Source organism: Macaca thibetana, chromosome 2 (genome assembly GCF_024542745.1).
Source record: "Macaca thibetana thibetana isolate TM-01 chromosome 2, ASM2454274v1, whole genome shotgun sequence".
Classification (NCBI taxonomy): Eukaryota; Metazoa; Chordata; class Mammalia; order Primates; family Cercopithecidae; genus Macaca; species Macaca thibetana.
The window spans coordinates 56,273,837-56,295,154 of NC_065579.1; the positions used below are offsets into that span (position 1 = coordinate 56,273,837).

The 21,318-nt window shown below is 35.6% G+C and overlaps 1 long non-coding RNA gene across 1 annotated transcript in view; it reads right to left on the bottom strand.

Moving 5' to 3' along the window:
• The window catches only part of LOC126947507 (uncharacterized), a 158,149-nt gene that overhangs the window by 107,980 nt on the left and 28,851 nt on the right, over positions 1 to 21,318 (bottom strand). The window contains exon 2 of the long non-coding RNA XR_007723107.1: positions 994 to 1,093. This is a non-coding gene — a long non-coding RNA (uncharacterized LOC126947507). The remainder of the gene's footprint in view (positions 1 to 993; positions 1,094 to 21,318) is intronic.

Here is a 21,318-nt window from a genome sequence, read left to right on the forward strand (position 1 = left end):
GAGTGGGCTTTTGGCAAAGTAGGATGGATTGAGAAGGGGTAATGAGTAGCAAAAATCATAAGAAAATCACATCCTGAAGAATGATTGACAAAACTGTGGAAGTTTCTCTTGAAAACAAGACAACAATTAGTGGGAGGCTACCTGACAGCTTATTTGGATTATGTACCTGGGCTGCAGAGAAGGGCTCTACTGGATCTGATGATGATACTGGAGGCAAAACTAACTTCTTGGAATGGAAATGATTGGCAAATTTCAGTGCAATATAAGGAAAAAAATACCACAATTACACAGTATAGTTAATAAAAAGTAAATGAGGTTTATTGTGATCCAGGAAATGCCTCTCAACTAGAATCAAGGGCTAGATTAAGCTATTATTCAGTGTAGAAGCTGAAGAAAAAAGCAGACAACCCTGTAATTGCTTTTGCTTTTGTCACAGAGGTAATGCAATGCAAAGCTGAAGTTTCTTAGATTGAAAGATATTTAGTAGCGAATTCAGAGGATCACTGTTAATTTTCCTTAGGGTAAGACATAATATTTGCACATATTTTTTAAAAGCAGTGAAATCTTGGATTGCATTTTTTTCCCAAAAAGCAATAAAAGCTTTGACTGTCTAATAAATTTGATGATACAGAGGTTAAGAGAGATAGGTGACTAAATAACTATGTTCTATTTTGCAGCGTGGTCCACAAGGAAGAAAGGAATAGTTTACAATTTTAAATGACCCTACTTCTGAAACCAGAGTATCTTTTCGTCTATGATGCGGCTGACCCAGTGTGCTGATAATGATATAGTAAGCACTGTTTACATGCCATCCCAACAATTCCTCAAATCAATTTAATACAGAAAAGGAAGGGGAGCACAACACTGGAAAGATGGAAATGCATCCTGTGCATTGGCATCTTTATATTTATGAAAATATTAACTAGAATTTACTGCAGCCACTTAAGACCCTGCATGGCTCCTGTCGCATTAACCTTATACTCCTTTCCTTACCGCTCACAGCGGGGCACTCACACCAGAGAGTTGCATCCTAGTTCCATCGCTTACTACGAGACTCGTTCACATGGATGGCTCCGTGCCTCAGTTTCCTTGTCTGTAAAATAGAGATAATGATAATAGCTTCTTCACTGCATAATTGTGATAATTAAAATTTCCTGTATAAAACAGTACACATTATTTCTCTCCCATTTACAATCTCTTTTTACCCCATGCCCCCACATCATCTCAAAGCATCATTTCCAGCATCCTTAATTAATGCTGGAAATGAAAGAACAGGAGCTAATCTATAATTTGTTTTTCAATTCAGAGGAAGGATCCTTTTCAGAATGATTTCTAGATAGTTAAGAGTTTGAATTTATTTCTCTCCCTGTATTTTCAATTTTCTTCAAACGAAGAAATAAAAATAGCCTGTTAATTTGGGTACCTTTTGGAGTGATATTTTGTTAGGCAGATGTGAGCAAATTACTTTTAAGAGTCATAGCATCCTTTCAACTCTAAAAGTACCTGCTTGTTCCCAGATCCACGTCCCTTTATGGCAGTTTTCAGCATTTCATGAGACTGAGGACATAATCTCACGCCCTATTGCTGGAATTCTCTTTGATAGTCGAAATCTTTCAAAGATTGTTGGCTACTGTTGTTTCTTAGCGGGGTTTGGCAGGCACAATGACAAGCGTCTGACAGACATGTGTTTTTTCATCCATAAGAAAAGTTTCCCGAGACAAGTGTGTTGAATATTCATGTTAAAATTTTAAAAATGTGTTGTTCATTTTCCTCCTGCCCAGCACATGCACTAGTATGTATGCCACACAAACTGGTATCATCAGCCCCCAAACAAACATCTATAACAAAATCTCTACCTGGTGCTGGCAAGGCCCAGGTTCACACTGTGAACTGGCGAGGCAGGAACTTGTTAGTAAGATTGTCTACAGCTCTGTTAATATTCAGCTGACAGAGCCTCACCAGTATCTGCTACTAGAGACTATGAACTTGTTTTTCTCACGATAATTAGGTGAACTGAATTATCCTCCCAGGAGTATTACACCAGTCTGAGGTAGTCAAACCATCACACACACACACACACACACACACACACCAAAGATAATTTTCACGGGAGGAAAGCCCTGAGAAAATCTATTTATGAAAATAAATGTAACCTACTGTAACAAGTGGCTATAAATAAAAATGGAATAAAATAATGTATTTCCTGATGTGAATGACAATAGAAAAAGCACCATTCTGCCCTGTTAGGTAAAAGAAAACTTAAACGTGTTCTAATAGAGGGGGGAATTAGATTATATTCTCAAACAGAAGGTCCGATGTTCTTTTATGCCCCCAAATTAGAGGAAGGAATATGAGGACCATAGAACCTTTGGATTCATATCACTTTCAATTGAAGACATTCTCTACTAAAATAATCCTTTACATATTATAGAGAACAATTTACAAGGAAGTTTACATTATTGCAGAAACATAGAAATACTTGTATACATTATTACTTACATAATAAAGAAACATTTTATAGTTTGAGGGAAACACTGAACCACGTTTTTCCTTGAACTGCACTACTATGTTAAAATTTATTTACTTTTTAGAGGATATAGGTGGGCTACTTTGAGAAATAAACTGAAAGACTTCTGGCAATATGACAGACTAGGATGGTGGGACAAACCCTTCCTCCAGGTCTCAAAGCAAAAATTATGGAGAAAATCTCACTGTTTTCCAGATAGCCAAGCTCAAAATAAAGGAAAACCCTTGGCCACCAGAAATAAAGAAATTAAAGCTGAAATGTCAATTGGTAGCTGAGAACATGATGGCCACAGGGATGTCTGTTCACAATTCATGGTAAGGGGCCCGTGACTGGGTTCCCAGTGCACACCCAGGAACATCAGGGTTTGTCTTAGACCTTGGACAGTGGAGGAGCTGGAACAGGAAGCCCCTGGGTGGTAAGAAGGAGCAAAAAACTTTTCCAATAGGCCTTTCTTTAGGGCCCTGGGAGACGGTAAAGGCATGAGAAGTCAAAACATGAGCCTGAAACATGAACTTGGAAAATTAAGTGAAAACTAGGACCACTGAATATAATTTATGAGGGAAAAAAGGATCATGACAAGGATGGTTCTTTTCAAAATTCCTGTATGAATTTAAAAATTCATAAAATTGAAAGATAAAAATAATTTGTCAAAACATTTGAAAAATAATTTATTAAATAGAACAAATCTTTGAAAAATATAACTTTCCCAAAGAAACTGATAAACACAAGAAAACAAATTGTTCTATTACTATCAGTATTTTTTTAAAGCAAAAGACAACTACTAACACACAAAAAAAATCCAGATGATTTTATAGGTGAGCACCAAGAAATATATAAGAAATAGATGTTTAGGTTGGTCTAAGTGCAATGGTGTTTGCAGCTAAGTGATCACAAACAGTTACGGATTTTTTTGTTCCTTGTCCACTCGCACTGTTTTACTTGACTAGGTTTTACGAATAAACAAAAAATAAATAGATATTTAAAACTTTTATGCAAACTATTCCAGAGAATAGAAAAAAAAATAAGATTACTCCTCAAGACTAATAACCCTGGTACCAACACCAATCAACATGACAATATGAAAAAGAAAGATCTGAGCCATTCTTACTTATAAACCTAGATGGAAAATCCCAACCAAATTATGAGCAAACTAATGTAATATTTAAAAACAAGAAGATAACGTTATTTAAGAATTAGAAGTATGCTTTCATATTAGAAAATCTACTAACTTAATCCACCTCATTAAAAACTCAAAGGAGACTAGAATGCATGGTTATTTTAATGAATGTTGAATTTTAATGAATGTTCGTGCCTCTTTTATAAAAAACTTTAACAAACCTTACAAGAGAAAAGAATTTTCTTAACTCAATAAAAGATGCCTGCCAAAATGCTAGAGCAAACAGTATTATTAATGTTGAAATAAAATTGTCTCTTCAAAAAGTCAGCAAGGTGCCAAGAATTCCTGTTAGCTTCTATTAAAATTTATCAGGGAACTCATGGAGATAGAGAATAGAATGATGATTACCAGAAGGTGGAAAGAGTATTGTTGGGGTGTAGCAGGGAAGTAGGGATTGTTAATGGATACAAAAAATAGTTAGAAGGAATAATATCTAGTATTTGATAGCACAACAGGGAGACTATGGTCAATAATTTAATTGTACATTTTGAAATAACTAAAAAAGTATAACTGGATTGTTTGTAACACAAAGGATAAATATTGGAGGTGATGGATATCCCATTTACCTTGATGTGATTATTAAATATTATATGCCTGTATTGAAATATCCCATATACTCCATAAATATGTATCTACTATGTACCCACAAAAATTAGAAATTCAGATGATAGGTTTGTTCACAGAGAATACTCAATAAAATCTATAGATACATTATTAGAAAATTTAACACTGATTATAAGATAAATATAGAAAAATCAATTGCATTTCTATGTACTTATAGTCTACAAATGGCAGCTTAAAATGTCCTTTACATAGAGAATGTGTATGTGAGCACACACACATTTATACATACATGTACCATATCTGTACACAGTTCCTAACAAAAAGTCTAGCATCATCATCTACAAAGAATATTGAGGTACAAAGACTTGCACTACCAGATATGTAACTGATTCAGTGTGATATTTGTAGAATGGAGAGATATACAAACAAATGGCATAGAACAGAGAAGCTAGAAGCAAACCCACTCAGAATGAAAGCCTGAGAGGTGACAGAAGTGGTCTTGCAGGTCAGTTGAGATATTGGCTATTCCTAAGGGCTGTCCAAATGCAGAAAAGCTGGATGCCTATCTGATACCCTACACAGTCAACTCTAAGTGTATTACAAATGTAAATCTGAAAACAAAACTTAAGGCTCAGAAGGCAATTGAGATAATCTTTATGACCTTGAGAAAGGAAAATATTAAGTGAGACCCCCAAAATACAAAGGTAATAAAAATTAGACTATATCATTAATGAAGAGTTTGCACATAGAATGCATGAAGTCTACAAAATAGCAGCAAAAGGAAAAACAAGCGAGTAGATAAATAGAAAACAAATACAAATAGGCAATTCAGAAAGAAGGAATCCCAAATGGCCTACAAACAGAGGTAAAAACATTGCACTTCACTGTAAAAAGTAAATGCAAATTAAAATCACAATAAAATATTATTTCACGCTCATCACTGAGGCACAAATGTTTAAAGTCTGACAATATCAAGTGTTGACAAACATGTGGGATAACTGGAATTTATAATCTCCTGGAAGGAATGTAAATTGGTACAATCATATGATCCAGCAATTCCCTTCCTAGATATATATATCCTTGAGAAATGGTTTCGCATGGACACAAGGAAACATAGATAAAAGATGTTGGTAACAGCATTGTTTAGAATTTTTTTAAAAATGTAAACAAAGTGCACATCAGAAAATAAATTATAAATTCATACCAAAAAAACACCATCCAGATTAGAATGAATTAAACTCACCAGACACACCCAACGTTATAAATATTAGAAGACAAACAAACATAGTTTAGCACGCAAAATTACAGAAGTAAATAGTTTTTAAAAGGCAAAACAGTACTATGTAAAACATATCCAGAGAAATAGATTTTCTTTTTTTTTTTTTTTTTTTTTTTTTTTGAGGCGGAGTCTCGCTCTGTCGCCCAGGCTGGAGTGCAGTGGCGCGATCTTGGCTCACTGCAAGCTCCGCCTCCCGGGTTCCCGCCATTCTCCTGCCTCAGCCTCCCGAGTAGCTGAGACTACAGGCGCCGCCACCACGCCCGGCTAATTTTTTTGTATTTTTAGTGGAGACGGGGTTTCATTGTGTTAGCCAGGATAGTCTCGATCTCCTGACCTCGTGATCCGCCCGTCTCGGCCTCCCAAAGTGCTGGGATTACAGGCTTGAGCCACCGCGCCCGGCCCCGAAATAGATTTTCATATGTCTATATAAATATAACTATGTAATGCAAATGCAAGGAAAATTTTGAATACCAAATTGAAGATAAATTAACACAAAGACAGGAGGAGAGTTGCAGTCAGTGAAACAGACACAGAGGCACTTAAACTTTCATCAATTTTTTATTTTTTATGTTCAGTATAGATATAATTGTACTCATTTGAATATTTATTGAAAAATTTGTAAAATATCAATCCATACCAAAATAAAGTTTAAACATATGGCAAAAAGTATATTATACAAATTCTAACTGAAAGAAGGCTTATATCTCATCATTAATACCATAAAAATATGTTTTGGCAAACTCATTAATAGTCTAAAGCGGGCCTGTTTTGTATAAAATAAAAATCACTGTGATTAATTAAAAATCCTGTGATTATTTAAAAAATAATCTACTACTGAACAGTATATCTTCACAATACATAAAGCAAAACTGAGAGACTTTCTTAAAGAAGGTGGTGTTTTGTGATTATAGAGAAATAACTTTACATACTTCTCTCAAATGAATAGATCAAAAACACAAAAGAAATAAAAGATTTATTTAACAAGACACAAAACGCATAAAATATAAAGGGAAAAATTAATACGTGAATGAATAGTAAAATATTTTTAAAATCTAATTTAAAAAAATATGCAAAGTTAAAAGACAAGCCACCAATTAGGAAAAGATAGCTGCAATATATATAACAAAGTATTGATATCAAGAACATAAGTAGAGTTACTACGGAATGAATAAAAGAGAAGAACTCCAATTATAAAAAAGAAATTAGCAGATAATTCATTGACAGAAAAAATCCAAATGACTAATTAACATTTGAAAGATTTGTCATGTTGGGGGAAATTCTAAGAAAATTATTAGAGAACCATTTCACAACTTATCAAATTGGTAGTAAATGAAGAGCCTGACAATACTAAGTATGAATAAATGTATGAGAACTTTCAAATTTTACTGAAGAAATGTAAATTCTTACTATCACTCCAAAAGGAAATCTGTTATTATTAATAAATTAGAAGAGGTCTATTAAATAGATTTCAGCTTATAGTTATTTGCCCCCCAGAGAAAGTTTTATACAGGTCTACAAGTAGTCATGTACAAGGATATTGATCACAGGTTTTTGTTTTTTAATCTTTTTTTTTTTTAATTACAGGGAAAATACTAGAAACAATCTAATTCCCTGGCCAGGCATGGTGGCTCATGCCTGTAATCCCAGCACTTTGGGAGGCCGAAGCGGGCGGATCATGAGGTTAGGAGATGGAGACCATCCTGGCTAACAGGGTGAAACCCCGTCTCTACTAAAAATACAAAAAATTAGCCAGGCATGGTGGCGGGTGCCTGTAGTCCCAGCTACTTGGGAGGCTGAGGCAGGAGAATCTCTTGAACCCAGGAGACGGAGGTTGCAGTGGGCCGAGATTGCGCCACTGCACTCCAGCCTGGGTGACAGAGCAAGACTCTGTCTCAAGTAAAAAAAAAGAAGAAGAAAGAAGAAAGAAGAAAAAAAAAAAGAAACAGTCAAACAATCTAAATATCCACTAATATAAGAATGGATTTATGGTATAATCATGCAGTTGAATACAGACTAGCAAGGAAAGGAAATAATATAAATCTATACATCAGTTTGGCAGAACTCTAAGGAATAAGGTTGAGTGAGAAAATTATGGTAAATAGTATTTATGTAAAATTTAAATATACATATAAATACTTTATATTGCTTATGAACATATATTATGGAGTAAAGTATAAGGATTAACAAAGATATATGGAAAATTACAATAGTGATTTTCTCTAGGCTTGCAGGTATAGGCAATGGAATAAGGGAGATGTTCAAGGGATGGTTTGAAACAATCTGTAATTTTTCATAAATGTTAAAAATCTAACCAATATAGTTGATGTTAGCATTTATTGAATCTGTTGTCTATTCTCTGAAATACTATATTACATCCAACAATCTGACCACTTTGCACCACTCCAATTGCTACATTATTAACATCAGCATCATATCTCCTTTGAATTGTCACTGTTCACAGTGTCAAATAATGTCACTGTTCTGTTCAAAACACTTCGGTGGGTTCCTTCTCTTTGTCAGAAAAAACCCAATGGTACTCAGTGACCTTCAAATTCATACATGACGTGTGCTCCCTACCTTGCTGTTCTTTGAGTGTTGCCTGCCTCAAGGCCTTCCTACATGCTGCTTCCTTTGCCTAGATGCTCTTCCTTCCTGGCCCTGGCCCTCATCTATGGGAAACTCGAGAGGTCATCCCTGATCATCCATAAAATAGCAAGTACTTCCTAGCCATCTTCCCTGCCTTTTCTGCACTGAACTTATCCTCTGCCAAGATACGTGTTATTTATTCATCATTTGACTCTCCTACCAAATCTCTAGCCCTAGAAGACTACCTGTAAGTAGTAGGCACTTAATTATTTGTGGAATGAATGAATGACTGAAATGCTGTAAATACTTAATGATATCCATATAATCAATTTTGCTTTTAATCAGACTTTTTTGTCTTTTAACTTCTCGTGTAGTGATCTACAGTGATACTTGTTATACTTTTTGACTCCTGCATAGATATGGGAGATATACAGGGCAACATAATCTATTCAAGGATTATTATTATTATTATTATTTTTGAGACAGAGTCTGCCTCTGTCGCCCAGGCTGGAGTGCAATGGTACGATCTTGGCTCACCGCAACCTCTGCCTCCCATGTTCAAGCGAATCTTCTGCCTCATCCTCCCAGGTAGCTGGGACTACAGGTGTGTGCCACCATGCCCAACTAATTTTTGTATTTTTAGTCGAGACAGGGTTTCACCATTTTGGCCAGAATGGTTTCAATCTCTTGACCTCGTGATCCTCCCGCCTCGGCCTCCCAAAGTGCTGGGATTACAGGCGTGAGCCACCACACTCATCCTATTCAAGGATTAGTTTTTAAAAATAAAGAAGCACTCCAAAAAGACAAGATAAAATATGTAAGAGTGTTTTAACATGGTGTAAAAATTTGTTGTGAATGCATATTTATATTTTATATACTTAGATATAAATGTCTATATAGGGCTATATATCTATATAGATATGGGTCAGATATTTTTTCCCTGATCGCCCCAAATATTTATTAAAAGCTACCATTAAAGAAAAGCCACGGACTGCCAATGTGTTAGTAAGAATATCTAGAAAGGAATAAATACTAGATATGTTTTGTAAGTAGTGTTCCATATATGGTCTGCCTATTTTTATGTGAAATCCTCAAAGCAATAATTTGATGGGGTCAGAGTCTGAATATACATCTATAATAATTAAAGAAATTTTTGTCACAGGACCTTTATGAAGATGACACTGGCATAAGTCAATAACTTATTCAAACTGGGGAATAAACAATACTCAGTTCATGAAAACTTTAAGTTAATCATAAATAATATAAACAAAATTCCACCAAGCACTTCAATATGAGATTACTGGTACTTCCCAACCCACTTCATTATGGTATTTGTAACTCCATTAGCTAAATAGAGAAAAATAATAATAATAAAAAAAACCCTCAATGGCTTCAAGAGACTACTTGATTTCCTCCTCAAGTTTGTCAGAAATTCATTATCAGCTCAGGCTGAACTCATCACCCCCTTGCTAAGAGCTGATATACAATGAAAAGAAGAGTGAGACTTTGTGTCTTGTATGGACCACATTTAAACTCTCAATTACAGATGTTTCTTCATTTATTACTTAGTTCTGGATATTTCTGTTCCTGTTTACCACAGCACCCATCTATTCAAATGCTGAACTGCACAATTATCATCTAATTTCATAAAGCATGAGCTTCAGCTGACTATTTGAAGACAATTCTTTGATCTTTGTGCTTCAGTAATGATGTGAATTTTATGAACACCTCTCCTTTTTCTTAGGAAGAGAGCAACTTCCAGAGTAAGTGTTAACTGAATGGCAGCCCTACCCTTTGCTCTGAACACTTCCTGTGTCTCTCTAGCAAGGATCCACCCTGGGTACGGCAGCCGTCACTAAAACGCTGTTTCTTAAAGCTTTTGATTTTTTTCTTTTAGGTTGTCATTTTGTTGTTTATCTATTTACTCTTCACAATATCTGAGTTAAAGTAATAGGTAGCACCACATTAAGTATATAATAAATCCCTAATTGAATTTTAATAGGATACATATAATACCTATAAAATTATCAATGAATATTGTACACATAGTAATGAGCTCACTTTTCTTTAATGTGAATACACCTTAGGCCTCTGGGGTATGTGATAGCACTGTCAATAGCAATATTACTTACTATTCCCATAACATGGAGGTTGAGAAGCTCATTTGCTAATGTGCAGCAGGATGTGATAGACGTGCTAAAGTTGGAGGAGAGGGGCTCTAGGAGGGAGGAGAGAGAGTTTGGCTACAGGATGCTGATATGAAGCAGCTCATATAACAGACACAGAAAACTTGGTGTTATTTTTTCAATCCTCCCTCTGTTCCAGAATGTGTTTCATTAATCTCCCAGCACACCGTCTGAGATCCGTAATTTTTTTGCCTTCATTTTCACAAGAATCTGAGGTTGGGCATAAGGCAATGAGAGAAATGACAGAAGTCAGGTTAACAAAGAGTCTCTGATGCTATTTTGGTAACCCCAGATTGTTTTAATTGCAATAAGAATTTTCTTTTTCTGCAACTACAAATAGGCTTTATGAAGTATAGAAACCAAGTCAATGAATTACTTTTTCTCATTCTTATGAAAATGTGCTTCTAATTTTACTCAATGTTCCTTATACATTCTTTTCTTAGTGGTCATTTACAGGGCTTTAATCAAGAGGTTAGGATTTTGATTTTCTTTCTATTTAAAAGACAGTCAAATGCCATCTCTCTCTCATGTCTAATAGAGGTCTCATCAAATAGCTACAGGATTCAATCTCTCTACTCATTTGGTCTCTCTCAACTAATGGAATTATGGTTTGGTAACCCCGACAAATTTCTGGGTTTTGTCTCCTGATCCCCTTCTAGTAACACCTATAACTTTTCTACTTGGTTTGCTTTATCTTCAAACTATTTCATCTAGCCCTACCCATTTTTGACACTTCTCGTTTCTCCTTTCTATACTTTGCTCCATAGTCAGCCTCTAGATTGGTCTGGGTAAGAGTTACGCAAGACCAGTCTGGATGGCATAGCAGATTCTTATTAGGACACAATGGGGAAATAGATTTGGGAAGGCATGTCAGACCTAAATATAAGGATGGTGAATCACAGTTTTTCTCTGATTCTCTGGACTTTATGGCATGGACAATGAAACGAAAAATCAGAGAAGGGTTATAAGACCCAATAATTGCTTAAATGATTGATTTGGACGTATTATAGACAAAACCTTAATGCAAGGCCAAACAGACTATACACTGCATAACTTCATAAGCTGTCACAGTAATATTGCTGTCTGTAGCATGTGCTTGAGGTATACTGTGGTTTCCCTAGTCAGTTATTTGAGAAAAATGTGAACTTAGTTATAAAGATATTCAAATTTTCAGTAATCTAGGCAAAATATTACTTGAAGCAATGTTTTTTTCTTAATTTGAGTACAAATGTAAAATAGAAAGTTGAATTACAAGACTACTGCAGTTGTCTGTAAACAAGATGAAAAGGGTTAGGTTTGAATATAGCAGTGGGAATATAAAGCCATTATGAATAAAAAACAATAAAATTAATATATTTTATTTGATATATTGTGTTTGAGGCAGAGGTAGAACAAGAGAATAGGTCTTCTGACTCCCAACCACTTTCCTGCATTATTTTATCATGATTTTCCATAAACAAACTTCTCATTTTATTTTAAATTTCTAGAAGACAGATTACTTAATATGCATAACATTTGGACAAATTTATCAAAAATAAATCATTAGGTGAGGTGGTTTATATTTTCTTCACCTGCATTAATTTTTAACTATAAATTTTCAGATCAATACCAGATGTATTGAAGGAAAGGGAATCTAACAAATATTTTAAATGAGCCTACCTTGACAGGCATTGTGCTAAAAACTTCACCTTTTATTCATGCATAAATAAACAGAATATAGAATTATGTTTTTTCTCCAATTTACAGATGAGAAAACTGGCTGAGAGAAATAAATCAAATTCCCGAGTCTCCATTAGTTGAAAGTTACATGATTGAAATTCAAGTCCAGGTCTAACTATAAAGACCTTTCTTGTCTACTTTCAGCAGATTGTGTCTCAAATACAAATATTTTGTCTAAATGTGTTGAGTCTGCTGCAAGGAATAAAATGTAAAGGCAATATTCATTTTTCCTCCTGACTATACTATCTTTACTGCCAACATTGTCTGATAAGTTCTATTTAAACTGAGCTCTACTAACTGAAGCACTTAAGGTGATAACATTCTATCTCATTAGGTTTTACGTAAAGGGAAAGCTTATCTGTGATCTCCAAGTAGCACCACCAAAGGGTTCACTAACATAATTATCACCAGTTGGGTGCCATCTGTTCCAATGCATCATAGTCAATTACCTCAAGGCTAATACAAATTGCATTTCCGTTAAAGAAAAACCAACACAAAATACTTGCCTCGCTTAAGCTAAGAGTGAGGCCTCCTAAGAAGCAAGTCATCCAGGCTCTAGGTGTATGCTTTCTTCAGGATGGAGGACTGAAAGAACTACTTTGCAGTGGAAGTGTAGGGTATTTGAACAGTGACAGTAATTCCAGTCTGATACTAGCAAATTCATTCATGTTATGGTGAGACTGTAGTCACAGGTGGAGAGACCAGTCCTCCCCTAAGACCATGTGAGGAAAATAGTCCGAAACTGCTTTAATAGGGAGAAAAAGGGAAGCATATACTTCGTTTTGTATAAAATTTGTTTAAAGGCATTCACAATTCAATTTTAAAAGCATCTGTGGAGCAGCTATTGGGTGCTAGGCTCTATGCCAGGGCCTAAGATACAAAGAGGAACAGGAAGCCCTCCTCATAAGAATCTCCAGTCTAATCGGGGAAACAAAGAGAGAATAGTCTGGACCTTTTTGAAATGACATCTGGGTCTATAAACTTGGCTGATCCGAGTGACACAATGAAAAAATAAGAGGTTTTACATCAATAAGTTTTATATCGATAAATTTTCCAGGAAAGCAGAAATCTACAAAGTTGTATATATTTTGTAGATTTGCAATAGTGGCATTATTTTTCCCCCCGAAGATTTTCTGTTATGATTGTAAAAGAGAAAAACAAAAGCTGAAACTAATATTTCTGGAGAGAAAATGCTATAAAGGCTTCAGTTTCTTTGTGAACAGATAAGGAGGGGAAGCCAGACAAAAGTTGTTACAGCCTGAAATGACTATCAGAAGATGCTTCAGGTTGTGCTGTGTTCCAAAACCCATTGAAGTCCCCAGAAACCCAAATCACTGAAGTTGCAACTAAAGTCTAGAGTACTAATGACCCTGGAAGCAAATATACAAAATCACGACTGATTAGGATGAAGAAAATATACTGCATGCCACTCGTAGGAGGGTCTCCAAAATATAATACTTCGTCAGACAAAGAAGAATAAAAGGCAGCACTCCAGATCTAAGAAGGGGCTCTGGAACTAGGCAAGGAGTGAGTGGAAAGGCCCATGTGGCATTTCCCATAATAAAGGGAAGCCAATATTTTATTAAATTAAAAATTTAAACATTTCCTATCAAAATTTTTCAATCCCTGCTTTTATACTTCCTGCCTCCTTCCTCTTCTCCTTCCCTTCTTTCCCAGTATAAATGGCTCTAGAAATGAGTGTATTCCACTAAATAAGCATCACAAGAGCCCATAGATCACAAAAGCAAATAGCAATAGCTGACTTTTGATGAGGAATGCACACAGATATTCCTATTTCCTGAAAAATGTTTCTATTGTAGCTTGATAAGAACGTAGTAAGCAATAATACTAAAACCCGAATACTGAATTACTCAGTTATATGTATTTTTAATGAAGTTTCTACCTTTAGTAAAAGCATCATTGACTGGATAGTGGGCAAGCACTCCGAGAGTCTGCTGGAGACATCTGGCAAAATATGAGGCAGCACCCTTCCCCTGAGGCTCAACTCAAATTCTGATCATCTGGTCACGAAGGGGTGACGGACCCTGGGTTCTGGCACCCTGTCCAAGCTGGTTACATCTTGGCTCCTTCACATGGCTTCTCCAGCACCATTACTTATAGCAGAGGCTCTCTCCTGCCTGTGGCACAAACCCACACTCTGCATGCTTTACTTTATGCATGATCACTTTTACCTGTGACCTCATGCCCCAACATCAAAGCTCACAAGCTTCTGATTGAATATAGCTTTTCAAATGATCACGTATTCCTGAAGAAATACATATGTAATTCAATGACTCTGATGCTGATTTTATAGTCGATGCTGAAAAAAAGTTAAAGCAAGATTTCTCCTGCCTTTATAAAACATTCAGTTTTCAGTTTTCACATCTGCATGGAAAAGGTCAAGGAGAAAGAGACACTCCTAAACAAGGAAAATGGACTATCTTTAAAAACTGCAAATTAAACCTTCATGGGACAGAAATTTTCCTTTATCTACTGCCGTTTATGCTGAGAACATCTGAGAAACATAGGCAATGATGATATGACATAAAAGAAAAAAATCAGACCCTCAAAGTGATTTTACAGCTACATGAAATGCCATTTAACCCACTGCATAAGCTCATGTTCCTGCAGGCAAATTTTGCCCAGGAAATTTCAACAAGTGAAAGAGCAGTCACAGAGATAACACCACAATAAGATTTTCGCAGTTGGTGTGGATGTGACTCGAATGCATTATTGAATACATTGCACCCAAAGGGAAAAGAGCAGGAATTCAGCAGATGTGAGTATCCATAGGGTTCTCCATCCATCAATTTCCCTTCCAAGACTATGATTCCGCCCCCTCTTTGCTCTCCCAAGACAGAATTGTATCTCAAGTTTTCACAAACTGAATCTGTCCCTCTCTTCACTGCTTCCAGGCATTTAAAAATATAAAGTCAATTTTTTAGACTATTTCTATCTAGAAACATAACGTTGTGCTCTTCCAACATAACCCAGTTATTATACCACACGATTTTGGAGGGAAGAATTCTTTATTATGTTTGTATTTATAATATCTTTCAACATAAAATACTTATTTACCATATTCTCTGAGTGCTGATAGAAATGTCTACTGTTATTAGTTATGATGCTGCTAATAATGTTTTAATTGAATATACTGCATAAATACTTCTGTTCTGATTAGCCTCATCTACTATTGCTAAAACTCATTTTAAGCTTTTGCAGTAAAAATATTTTGTATATTTAAATTGTTTCATTAAAAAAAAAGGTTGTCAGAGATTTCTTCTCTCCCCCACTTTTCTTGCCACTGTTGGAAGAGTTCCCACCATAATAGAAAAAAATAACAAAGAAGCATTAGTGAAATAATGAATCACACCTGAACTGCCCCAGCATAATTGCAATATGTAATTACAGGGTGCTATACAATTAGAACCATTTTATTTTAATAATTCCTCCATGTGTCTAAGTACGTAATGTCTTTCAGGGGGTAGATAAAAAATGCAGTATTTCTTTATTCCTTTCATAAACTACCATTATTAAGAATATTCTTATTATTGTAAGAACCTTTACAATAATAGCAGTGACAGCTATATAACAATCTTTAGTGCATCATCTGGCATTCTGATGAATCTCACTCATTTTCCTTGCAAATACGTCAGAAACACCAGCATCTCCTTCTGAACTGATGTCACACAGAGTCAGGTCCTCCTGTTTAAGTCCAAGAGAATAGATGAGCTAATGTTGCAAGGCAGAGTGCCTATGTGGAAAAACTACTAATTGTCAGCAGGAGAAACTGCTCTCTTGGGGACTGATAGCATGGCAGTTGGCTGGTAGGCATGCCTATCACCTGCGTCTTCTGGGACTTTGCTTTAGGAAAGACTTACCAGAAATCAAGTGTGAAGGGACATGATGAATTGTTATAATTGCATTCACAGCTATTTAAGGTTTGAGTTGACGTTAGTTTCATTTCATTTCCCCTCCAAATACTGCTATTACTACTACATGACTGTTGTGGATCTTTCTGAATATTTCCCCAATGTTTATTTTACCCATAACAGCCTATTATAATTTTTAAAATCTAAATTCTTGAGTAAAGGCAAAGACAATAATTTCTATTTAAAAACAAAACTAACTTGGTTCCCCACCGCTCCATTAGGGGTAGATAATTTAAAAAGGAGAATTGTTAAGTCTTTCAGTACATAATTTAACTGGATATCTGTCATTGCCACTTGAAAGTGAAAATCAAAACATGTAACCATTTGTGATATTCAGTTATCAGATGTTGTGCCTTCCTGTAAATAAACAACTAGTTTCACCTAAGGAGGGTAGAAGAATAGATATAATATATATGATGATGATCTTAAGAACAGTCTAAAGAACTCATAAATATCAACATTGAAACAGATAAGGGTTGGGATAAGTCAAAATTAAATCATGGTAAGAAAACTAGTTGTTTGCAAGTAAATGAACTCAGGAATATTTTTGCCTCCAAAGTTGCAAACATAAAAGTAATTCCTAGAGATGTTAAGTCACAGCTTTTAGATTTCAGAGAATTTTACTTTAGACATTGAATGCAATGAAATTTGATATCACATTCAGAGCTTTACTATTTTTGTTCTAGTTTGGCCTTTCTTGCATTTGTGAGGAAGTCTCAATTCTCTAGAATATTCTGGCATCTTTCAGCAAATTGCTTTAAGTTCTCTTCCCTGTAAAAAATAAGGTACATATAGAAATTCTGTGTTTGCTTTATAGAGACACCTAAGTAGATGCAATCAGCAGGCACATACTAGAAGAGTCTAAAAAATCTAAGGCAATGGTATGGTATTGAAAGTTATCAGCAGCCTGAACAACAGAGCAAGACCCTGTCTCAAAAAAAGTTAGTTGCTAGTATTCTGATTAACCATATCAATTTTCAGTAATAAACTTAAACAAATTTACAAGAAGAAAACCAAACAACCCCACTAAAAAGTAGGCAAATAACACAGACACTTTTCTAAAGAAAACATACATGCAGCCAACAAGTATTGAGAAATTCTCATATCACTAATCATTAGAGAAATGCAATTCAAAACCACAATGAGATACTGTCTCATACAAATCAGAATGGCTGTTGCTAAGAAATAAAAAAATAACAGGTGCTGACAAGGTTGCAGAGAAAAGGGAACATTTATGTACTGTTGGCAGGAGTGTAAATTAGTTCAACCATTGTGGAAAGCAGTATGGCAATTCCTCAAAGAGCCAAAAATGGAACTACCATTCGACTCAGTAATCCCATTACAGGGTATATAGCTAGAGAAATATAAATCATTCTACCATAAAGATACATTCACACAAATATGCATTGCAGCACTATTCACAGTAGCAAAGACATAGAATCAACCTAAATGCCCGTCAATGACAGATTGAATAAAGAGAATGTGGTACATATACTCCACGGAATACTATGCAGTCATAAAAAAGATAAGATCAGGTCTTTTGCAGGAACATGGATGGAAGTGGATGTCATTATCTTTAGCAAACTAACGCAGGAACAGAAAATCTAATACTGCATGCTCTCACATACAGGTGGGAGCTAAATGTTGAGAACTCACAAACACAAAGAAGGGAACAATAGACACAGCAGCCTCCTTAGGGTAGAGGGTGGGAGGAGGGAGAAGAGCAGAAAAAATAACTATTGGGTACTAGGCTTAGTACCTGGGTGACAAAATAATCTGTACAACAAACTCCCGTGATGTGAGTTTACCAGGATAACAAACCTACATGTGTACCCCTGAACCTAAAAGTTTTAAAAAAAAGATTAAAGCCACATGATGCTGTTCAGAATTCAGAAGCTATAGATACCTTTGGCTATACATAGATAACTACTGTGTGTGTGAAAGAGAAAGGGAGGTAAGGAAGAGAGAGAGAGAGAGATGGGGGGAGAGGGAGAAAAAGAGAGAAGACAGAGAGAGATGGGAGGGAGCATTTGTTTCAAATATCTTTATAAACTTCTACAGAAGCTTGGGTCACAAGTCAAGAACAAAACGTACTATATACCGACTGGGTGGGGTTTCCACAAAGGGTGACCAAATTTATATAAGGGAGCAGAGCTGAGCACGTGCTAAACAGAAAACTTCAAAATCTTACTAAATAGCTGGGTTCATCCTAGACTCTCTAAATGGATAGATTTGCACAAAGCTTGGTGATACAAATAGTTTGATGAATGAAAGTACTGGGGTCTGGAAGATCTTGACAAGCTAAATGGATGGCTAGAACCACCAAGAGTATATTTAATAGAACTAAATATGAATCCTGAACCTACAGTTAAACATGGAAGTTTGAACACCTGCATTTCTTTCTGCTCTCTCCCAAACTCCACTATAATGACAGTTGAGGAATTTTGAAAAGACATAAGTCTACAAGGTCAAACAGAATGGAAGACAAGATCACAGCAGGTGAGAAAGAGGAATGAAGTTTTGGAAGAGGAAATGCAGATACAAGAGTGGTAGCTTTGTGTCGCTGAGATGAACAGGAAATGAAACCAAAAAGAAACAAGCTGATTCATATCAGAGAACGCACCAGAGGCTCAGAGACTGCAGTCACCAGCACTTCTGAATGTAATGGTGTGAGCTGGGGCTGAAAACCAAAGGATTAGGAGGTACCCCTCTCCTATTGTTCTCCTTTCAAACAAGAGTGTATGTTTATTATCTGCAGGTATGGATGAGGATGAAGTTGAAACACTGCACAGAAAATAGCCTATCAGAGAAAAGCTTACACTGTGAAGATGTTTCCTTCCCTTTCTCCACTCCCAGAAGTCTTATCACCCAGGTTTGCACCCAGAAGAAAGGATACCAAAAGGGTCTTGTATTTGAGATTTTCCAAACATGAAATGGCCAGGTTTCACTTGATCACCCATCTGGAAAACCCACCATCAACTCCCCTGCCTATGTATACAGAGCGTCCAATCAGGATTTTCATGCCTCTTTTTAAAATAGAGGCCTATAGAGAAAAATCACTAAGCATCTGAAGAAACCTTTAAAATAAACAAAAAGGAAAAAGAAAAAAGAGGAAGAAGACAAGGAACGAAACAAGAGAAACCTTCAAACTATAACTAATGTGCTCATGAAGAAACGAGAAAATGCTGTTAGCCAAGAAACAGGAAAAAATATAAAATAAACTATAAAAAAAAGCAAGTAATGATTTTAAAAGGTTCTAGAAATGTAAAATGATAGCACAAATGAAAAAAAAAATTAAGAGAAAAAGAGAGTAAAAAGAAAATCTTCCAGAAAGTAGCCAAAGGGGCAAAAATAATCAGTCCAAGAGACTTGACATAAAAATAATTGTTCAGAGAAAGAAAAGAGAGAATGTGGGAAAAAGGGAAGATTTTATCCAATAAATGCTTTAAGAAAAGATATTCCAGATTTTATACAAAAATAATATAATACAAATATTGCAAAAAATTAGAATATATGAATTTCTACTTTCAAGAGAGAGAAACAATTTTAAGAGTCACTTTACTATAACATTTTTGAGTATCAGAAATAATATAAAGAACTTAGGAGCTCCCATAGAAGGGTTAAAAAAGAGTCACAGATAATATATTCAGTATAAACATGGTATTAGATTTCTTAATAGTCAATGTAGAAGTTAAAACAGAGCAATGCCATCAAAATTCTGAGGGAAACTTAGTTCCGATATAGAATTCAATATCTAGTCAAAAGATCAAATTAAGAGTAAAATTGAGGTACTCCTAGACATGCCAGGTCTCAAAGAAAATCATCGTCTTCTTTCAGAAAGCTGCTAACAGATATCATCATCAAAATGTGGAATTAAAATGAAAGACACAAGATTCAGGAAACAGAAGATTGAAAGAGGAGTCAGAGAGACAGCATGTGCTCTAGTTGACAGTGTCACAGTAGATCTGGAGAGCAAAGATCCACAGTGGAGCAGAGGAACAGACAATTTTAGGATAAATATTATCCAAGAGAAAGAATAAGTGATTACTTGATGTTTAAACCTTCCAAAGTCAATTTTCTATACCAACAGAAGATTAAGAATTGAGTGTCAGGTAAGTAGAAAGCTGAACAACCAACCAACCAAAATCAGAGGCAATTATTAACTCCAGGAAAAAGAAATCAGACGTGCACAGGAAGAATTAACATAGCAATCGTACATACATGGTTGAACTGTGGATAATATTTATAAAGACCTAATGTAAACTAAATATTAATTTTTTTAAATTACTGATAAAAGTTATCCTCAGTAGGATGAGGCTAGAAAGATTTTCCTACCACAGTGACTGCATTTCAGAAGTAAATAGGTTTGTTTGGTAATAGAGTCATTGTCCCAGCAGCCATGACTGAAGGAGATGAATAGCCAAATGAGGTAACCCATAATCTCCAGGTGAGCCCAAGTGGCCTCTGTTCCTATGAAGGGACACAGGAGGCGCAGATCCCTCAGCTGGCATAGTCTCTCAATTTCTCTTAAGGATGATGATAAATCAAGAGTAGGATCTGAGCAGAGAAAATGATAAAGCCCAAATCCAAAACTGTTCGATTCAATTCATTTAGGGGTATATTTGGTGTTGGAGAAGTCAGACAATTGAGCTGATTTGGAAAGGCTGACTAATGTTATTTATATGACTGGTTATTTTTATTTATAGCCATAAGCTGAATGTAATTCTAGTTACCTACTTCACTTGAGATATTCTGACATTGTTCACTAAATCTAAGGGGCTACTAATGGGCTCACTTACAATTTTTTTAGGGCCCCATTGCCCTTGACTTTAATGTACAAATAGATGTTTTCACAGGAAATGATGTTGGGCTTCTATAAGACTTGGAAACTGAAGAACTACTAAAAACATGAGTAAAGGTTAAAAACAGGAAATAGTCAAATCATCTGAAGTATACTTTTCCACAAGTTTTATCATCAGATGACCATGACTGGCATTTCTGGTGATCCATCTCACAGAGTGGAAAACAGAACCCACATAATATCTCTCCTCACAGCCTCCGCTGAGATAATAGCTGCTTATAAGAGAGTGTGAAAAGGATGGCATGGTGCCCTATGTTTTTCAGAGGGCTTATGTCATCACCAATTGTTACCAGCTAAATACGTAGGCGATAAAAATAAAATTGCTACAGCCACAATGGAGGAATTTTACCTTCAGACAGAGAGTTACAGTAGATCTGAAACATCCTGTCTCATTGTTTATCTCCATGACTATGTGTTGAGGCGCCACTCTGGATGTGCCCTTACAAAATATAGCATAAGTTTCTACTTAAAACCCAAAAATCAGTGT